Below are 8,273 nucleotides of genomic sequence, written 5' to 3'. Positions count from 1 at the left end.
ATATATATATATATATATATACTGTATATAAGGCCCACAAAACAAGATGTTTTCACATCATTTCTGTCACTTTTATCTTCAATGTGCAAAAATCCACATTGTAAACACAAACTTTAAATAAACGTTAATCAAATGATGGTTATGATGACTACGGCGCAAGACTGCTACACGGCTCTATAGCATGTCCATCAAAATCCAAAACCAGATACACATTAGAGTTATTCATTTATCTATTGACCAGCTGTCTACAACCCACCCAGAACAGGTCCATGAGACCCAACTGTTGAGATTACTGAGCTAAGAGGACATCTTGAGGTTTGAGGCATATGTAGGTAGTATACCAAAATCAGGCAGTGTATCTTATATTTCTGTACAAAGTGAGGACCCTATAAATCTCTCTTATCTGCTAAGATTAGTTGTGCTTGTTCACTGGGGCCTTTCAAGAGCCCTGCTATATTTTCAGTGGGAGTATCAAATCAAATCTGAATTCAACCTGTGAGTGCACAGCGGTCCAAATAGTGTCCTCCCATTGGCAACATAGGAGAGCAGAAGATGAATGAGGCCTTTCTGTGGGTTTGTAAGACTGCAGGCGTGGGGGTGCTTTGTCATCATAATATTGAAAGTGAACTTTGCAAGAGTTTGTGCCTTTTGGCCATGGAGGTGTGTGCTGCGTTGTTTCACAACTCATTAGAGTCAACATTTTGATTGACTGCCTGCTATTCAAGCTGATATTGGAGTTCATACACAATTCTAAAGCTCTGTGAAGCTTTCACAATGAGAGTTTCTTTTATATTTTTTGTGATACTTTTTTACCTTGACAGTGAGGTCATAACATCTAAAAATGTTGTGTCATCAACAGAAAACTCAGATTGGACAGATAGTCTAGCTAGCTGTCTGGATTTACCCTGCAGAGATCTGAGGACCAGGTAACCATAGTCCTCAGATTGGACAGATAGTCTAGCTAGCTGTCTGGATTTACCCTGCAGAGATCTGAGGACCAGGTAACCATAGTCCTCAGATTGGACAGATAGTCTAGCTAGCTGTCTGGATTTACCCTGCAGAGATCTGAGGACCAGGTAACCATAGTCCTCAGATTGGACAGATAGTCTAGCTAGCTGTCTGGATTTACCCTGCAGAAACCTGAGGACCAGGTGACCATAGTCCTCAAAAATCAAAAAGAGTTTAAAATGATAACACAAAGAAAGCGTAAGGTATCTGATATCCGACTAAAAAAAGTGACATCCAGTGGATGCAATAGATTGTGGATATAGACACATACTGTATACTGCCTAACTTTCTGGTAAGTTAAACCTGATTAAATAAATAAATAACTAAAGGAATTTCCAGATATTACTACGCACTCATTGTCTTGTCTTGGTTTTTGAGGTGAGAAAAAAGGCTGGATGTGGCTCTTACACATTGAACCACATACTGCATCATTTTCAGCAACATCTGTTGCCTTAAAGCCAATGTACTTCCACGACAGACGGACAGACAGATATTCTGAAATGTGTTAAAGAAAAAAATATTCTAGAGCAGCACATTTGAACATTAGTTTTTTTATTAGTCAAAGAACCTATCTCTACAGCGATCACTGTAGATTCTACAAGCGGGAGGGCTGTGCAGGTTTACTTTCCTGACTCATACGCGAGCCTTCAAAAAGCTCATCAAAGCAGTCTGGCACAACAAAGAAAAGATTGTTTGTAATTCCATCACTTTTTTTTTTTTTTTACAAAGAATCACAAAGCTATTAAAGTTGCCACAGAAAGATTTATCATGTAACATCACATTTCTATGCTAATGTGGGCTGTTGGCTTTCTAAGAGAGGCAAGAAGATTGGGGCCAATTATGTATGTCTCTTCGGGCTCGTAATGTGCAGATGCGTAGATGTTTTCGATGTGTTTGTTGTTGCTGTTGTATCTCACCAAAACTCTGTCCTTGTTGCTTTCAGGGTCGCTGCGGTTGTAGTACTTCTTGACTTCATAGGGCAGGTCTTCGGCATGAGTAGCGTGGAGGTTTCCAATGGTGTAGTAGCTGTACTGCCTTTTGTCCTTTATCACAGGAAGCAGACTGGGCCTTCGGTTCCGAAACGCATGAAATCCGTACTCTCTTCGAGTGGGATCACACAGAGCCACCATGTTGTTGTCCAGGCAGTCCTGAATGTACCACACCAGCAACTTGAGGCCGTGGCGAGGCGGCGGTTGACCGAAGCCGCTGTCCTGCAGCTCTTGGTCCGAGTCAAGGGTCTTCAGAGCTGAGGTCAGAACGACTGACAACGCCAATGTAAAACCAAACCAGAGACGCAGCTCTTTGCCGTGTGCCATGTCCAGGTGGTCTGTGAAAAAGAGACAATTCACAAACTGAAAGAGGCTTTATTGCATGATCGTATTGACACAGAGTATTGCTGAAGCACATAGTTCAGGCCCGTGGACACTGGGGGGTTTGCGTGGTTCAACCCTCCCCACATGGTAAATGTCTGGTAGCTGACCAGCCCTTGGCAACAAGTTAAAAATGACTTCCGGTCACCCATTTTTTAAGAGGCAGATTACTCTAATTCAATTCCTCAGTGGTTCCACCAGAAAAAAATGCTTTTAGGTCGTTGTTCCCTGGAGCCGACATTAGAAGAAAATCAAAGATTGACTATTGGTCGCAAGAGGCGTCACAAAGTCTAGTTTTCATTCACTGTGACCCAAAAAAGAACAATTTTGGTGTTGAGAGAAAAGACTGATTTGCTGCACTAAGTTAAATGTATTAAGCTCAAAACACATTATTCTTAACTACAAGTATCGGATTGGGACTCGGTATTGGCAGATTTTTCATATTTAAAATAATGGAATTGGATCGGGAGTCACAAAAGCTGATTGGGACTTCCCTAAAAAAAAAAAAGACAGCCAGTGATTTGAATGATCTGAACCTAACCGAAGCCCTAATCTTGTTAATTCACCACTTTTGTGAGTGTGATAACTGGCACGCAACATGTAACAATCTAACGTCTAATGTATCAACAATCTGAGCAACTAACTTTAATCACTCATAACAAAATGTTTGAGGCGTGTGTGCGTGCGTTTGGACTAAAAAAGGTGACACATGATCTTGTTAAGCAATTAATCAACATTGTAGTAAATAAGTCCCGGCATCAAAAAGCGTGCTCGTTAAGATCCAGCATAGAGTAGTGCCTATAACGTCACCAAAATGAAGTATTTGAACCTCATAATTAAATACATATAGAGGGTAAACATGCTAAAAAGAGTCAACCTTTTGAAAACAAGAACCAATAAAACCTCCAGGCCGGCTACGGGCCTGTAGTAAAACAGGGAGACTTTACAATTACAATTTTAAGATAAGACAATAAAACATTATGTTAACATTCGTGCAAAAGCAACAACCAGGTCAACCAAATATTTACCAGCATCAGTATTCCACACAATATCTTGTGGAAAACATAAAACTCATTGTATACTGTAGTTACAATATAGTATTCCGGTTGTATCATGTCACAACTTACCTCTTAGTTGCTTACAAGACGAGCAAGTTTGTCTGGAAGAGCCGTTTCTAAATGTGCCTTGAAGCTACAACCTCGCTCTGCTTTGGATGAAAGAGCTCGGCCCTTGTGGCTGACTCCTTTCTTTCTTGCGTGTGCATATTAAAAGCTGCGTGCTTGTCATTTTGACCACAGGTAGAGCCACGTTCATTCTCTATTTGCGAAGAAAGAGGAAGTGCTGTCTTCGACGCACAGCTGGTGTCTGCATGTTTGGTTTAAATTTAGTTGAGCCTCAGCTTGAAATGATTAATATATGCAATGTTGAAAATTGTTGAGTAAGGTTTCAGACCACAAGTTACACGTGTTAATACCAACATACTTGTTCTTTTTAACTGTGGCCCTGTGCTTGCATTGTGATAGAGGACACATGTACTGTACACATCAAGAATCCAGCTGAGGACTTATGGTTAAAAGTTTTACTTCTGCTTTCCCTAGTGCTTGTGGAGAACATCTGCCAGATAGATAGATAGATAGATAGATAGATAGATAGATAGATAGATAGATAGATAGATAGATAGATAGATAGATAGATAGATAGATAGATAGATAGATAGATAGATAGATAGATAGATAGATAGATAGATAGATAGATAGATAGATAGATAGATAGATAGATAGATATTGATCCAGATAAAATGGGAAATTATAGCGTTCCAGCACCAAAATCAGTCACACAGCAGAGAATAAGGAATAAAATACAATAACAAATATTTAAATAAATACAATGGTGTAGCTTTCAGAGGACTGAGGCTAATGGGCTGAACCTGCACCTCTCCCCCAAGTGAGAAGTCATCGCCAGGTCCTGCCCCTCGGCCCACAGCGGGGCAGTAGAGCCTGATGCAAAGTTAGCCACTAAAGGAGTAGTGAAAGGGCCACCTGGCTGTGGAGACATGCAGGGGAATCCCATATATGGAAGATTAAACCATTTTGATATGCACAATACGCACAGTGCTAAATGTTCCACTTTTATAATAACAATCTCACCAGCTTTGTGCACGGCTGCAAGGACAAACAAAGATGAAAAGGTTAAATTACATATTGTAGAAAAAAACGTTTGAGTGGTCACCAAAGGCATTCTCTCGGGAAATACATGAGAGAGCGAAGCATCCATCTCAACGTTACCGTCCTCGACCACAGCCAGTGGGATTGTGGGACACAGAGCCGCAGAGGACACTGGTGGTTTCTTCCCAATTAAAGGAAAATACGGTCGCTTTTCTAGAACGTGTTTAACCCTTGTGTTGTCTTCCCGTTGACCAGGAAACTCTGGTTTTTCTGGGTCAGAATTTAAAATACAGACTTTTTTTTTTTGGTTGTCTTTTTTTACACTTTTGTCTCTTTTCCTGTCAGTTTTCAAGCTTTTTCCAACATTTTTGTCACCTTTTCCCAATGTTTTGTCACTATTTCTAAAAAAAGCAGAGAACTGAAAATATCCACAGATATGTCTGATGTCGTCATATTGATCCCAATACCCATCATACAGATAACAAAGGCTGTTTTTTGAATCTTTTCCCGAGAATTCTTTTTCAAATGCTACAAAATTGGAAAATAAAGGAATGAAAGTAGTGAACTGATCATTTATTTTGCTTGTGAAGAGCGTTGTAGGGAACCATCCAAGTTGGTATTTTTTTGATGATTTGGAAAGAAAACTCCCAATTTCTGATATAGAAGCTTTTTGAAAATGGGTCAAATGGGACCCGAGGACACCAGAAGGGTTAAAAGAAGGGTTTGCTGTGGAACAGGCAGGTTTTATAAATTAGTAAAAAAAAGGAGAGGTGGCCAATGGCCTCGTGGCACTTCTTTCTTTCTTTCTTTCCTTTTTTCCTTTCATTCCTTGGATCCTTTTAAGCCTTGCTAGCAGCGTGGCTCTAAGGATGGCGATGTCACTTTGATGGATTGCCATGGAATTCTGGACACACGCTCATATCGCCCAGAGGATGACTCCTAATGATTGGGTTGATCCCCCGACTTTTCCTCAAGCACCACCCCCACGGTGTAAAAACATTTCTGGCACCACCACTGTTTATTAATAGTTTCATTGTGCATGTATTGATAGTTTCTGTCTACCTCACGAGGAATCCTAAGTAATGACAACAAGACATCCACGTGACACAAGCCTTCTGTGATCGCACATCGGGTTGGGTCCTTGTAAATCATAGAGTGTGGTCTAGACCTACTCTAGCTGTTAAGTGTCTTGAGATAACTCTTGATATGAATTGATATTATAAATAAAATTGGATTCAGAATAGGTATTTGTCTTTATTGGCGGATGACACCATTTTCTAATCATAGCCATACTGAGAAATCCAGAGAGAGTTGTGTGGAGCTGATGGTCTTAATTAGCTTTGTATCAACTCATTTGGCAACGCCTTGAATGGAACAGGCGTTTATTAATAAGACACAGTTACACACTAAAGCTTTAAGATGGATGCAAAGCTTCGACAGTGAAATTGTGTGCTTATGTCATCACATAAGCACACATAGGCATAATGATATGTGGATAAGTGTGTAAAACCATGATGCATATATAGAGAAAATAATGAATTCAGTGAAACGTTGTCCTTCATGAAAGATTTTTCGGGTTCAGGGTGAAGGATGTAGAATTTCACTGTGTTTGGGTGTGCGGGGGGGAGAGAGAGAGAGAGAGAGCGAGAGAGAGCGAGAGAGAGATTTCATTGACATTGTCACACTTGGCAGACGTAAGTATATCTGTGCTTTTTGTGCTTCCTCGACGGAGCGTCGACATTGACTGAATCAGACTGGCAGTAAAACTCGCCGTGAGCCAGTCTGACGCTTCTCTTGAGGAGCTGTCATGCACCCGGGGCTCGCTCTGTACTTCATCCCTTTTACTGCAGTGTCAGCCTGCTCCTACAGCCACTTCTGAAATTACCCCACACACTCGATTTATACCATGTTTTCCCTCCGCAAAATGGACTCCCATTAAATATGCTGCACATGTCAGCCCCAATAAGGCACCAAAGTGTTTAATATCACTGCACATGATGACACTGCGATGTGATTCTGCTCCTACTGTACATCTTTGGAATGGTGTGTGTGTGTGGGTCTGTAATTTAATGGCTGTGTATGTGTGTGTATGTGTGTGTGTATGTGTGTGTGTGTGTGTGTTGTTTTGTGATGTGTGTGTTGTGTGTGTGTGTGTGAGAGTGTGTGTGTTGTTTAAGCCATTTAATGGCTGTGTGTGTTGTGTGGTGGTCTGCGGGTCATTTAATGCCTGTGTGTGTGCGTGTGTGTCTGCGGGTCATTTAATGCCTGTGTGTGTGCGTGTATGTGTGTGTGTGTGTGTTTGAGGGTCATTGAATGGCTGTGTGCATATGTGTGTGTGTGTCTGCAGGTCATTTAATGCCTGTGTGTGTATGTGTGTGTCTGCGGGTCATTTATTGCCTGTTGGCTGTGTGTGTGTGTGTGTGTGTGTGTGTGTGTTTCTTTCCTCCTACACCTAAGTTAAACTGGATTTTAGACCCACTAAATCTAAAGTAAATGAACACAACGCTGTGTCCAGCTGTGATGGGTGATGGAAGGTGAAGACGAACATGATGCCATCACTTGTTTAAAGAGCACAAAGGTCAGCTGACACAAGCATTTTGTTTGATTTTGGCAAACCTTCAATCCGTTAATCAGAAATCAGAAATCAGAAATACCTTATTGATCCCCAAAGGGAAACTCTGTGTTACAGTTGTAAAAATAGTAGAAATATACAAAAAAATATAAGGAGTGTGGATATTTACATAGTTAAAGGAATATTATGATACAGTATTTACATAATTAACATAATTAAGGTGTTTGAAATGGTAAAATATAATAATAATAATAATAATATAAATAATAATAATAATAATAGTATCAGTTGAGTATTGCACACATTACAAGCCAGCGTTGTTGCAATGTGAGTTGATTTTGGGTTCAGACTGCTGTAGTGGCGATAGTCATCTCAGCCCTGAACTAGATCATTTTTTAACAAATGGGCATCATGATGCTCGGAATACTTTTTTCATTTTTTGCCAAAAAAAATCTGTACCTCAAATATTGCTGGAAGCAGCAGTCATCCAGACATGATGGAACTGTTCAGGATTATCACAACATTTCCGAGCTTTATTTTTACATTTGTCACTTTTATTGACATTTGTATCTCTTTTTTTTTACCAATTGTATTTTCTCCAAATGTCATAAAATTGACAAAACACACCCAAATTCAATGAAAGAAGTGAACTGATTATTAACTTAACGTGTGAGGAGCTTTGTTGGGAACCATCCGCGTTACTTTTTTGGACAATTTGTTTGAAAGAAACCTACATTTCTGATATAGAAACTTTTTTGAAAGGGGTCAAATTTGACCCAAAGACACCAGGAGGGTTATGCCACTTTTTTACTAACCACTTTTTTATGGTTATTAATTATGGTTTTGCTTTGTGGATGCATATACCCAGCAGGATATTCCCAGGGATGCCTCTGGCCACACATGCACACCTCCATCATTAAAGTCTGATTGCTGATGTCAATACTATTTCATACACTGGCAACACTGCCAGCGGATGCTGCCCTCCGTCTGTCTGGATGATTAGCTGTGCATTAACTAGGTAATTTATGTATGAGGGCACTTATTATGACCTGAGCCTCTTACCACAGATTGTCACGCCACATCTCATTTATGGTAAAAGGCTGGCGGAGTCGTCTCAGAGCAGCCATTCCACAGGCCCAGAAAACAGAGCTCAGACGC

This window comes from Etheostoma spectabile, chromosome 6 (assembly GCF_008692095.1).
Source record: "Etheostoma spectabile isolate EspeVRDwgs_2016 chromosome 6, UIUC_Espe_1.0, whole genome shotgun sequence".
Lineage (NCBI taxonomy): Eukaryota > Metazoa > Chordata > Actinopteri > Perciformes > Percidae > Etheostoma > Etheostoma spectabile.
Note: the sequence above shows the minus strand (reverse complement) of the source record.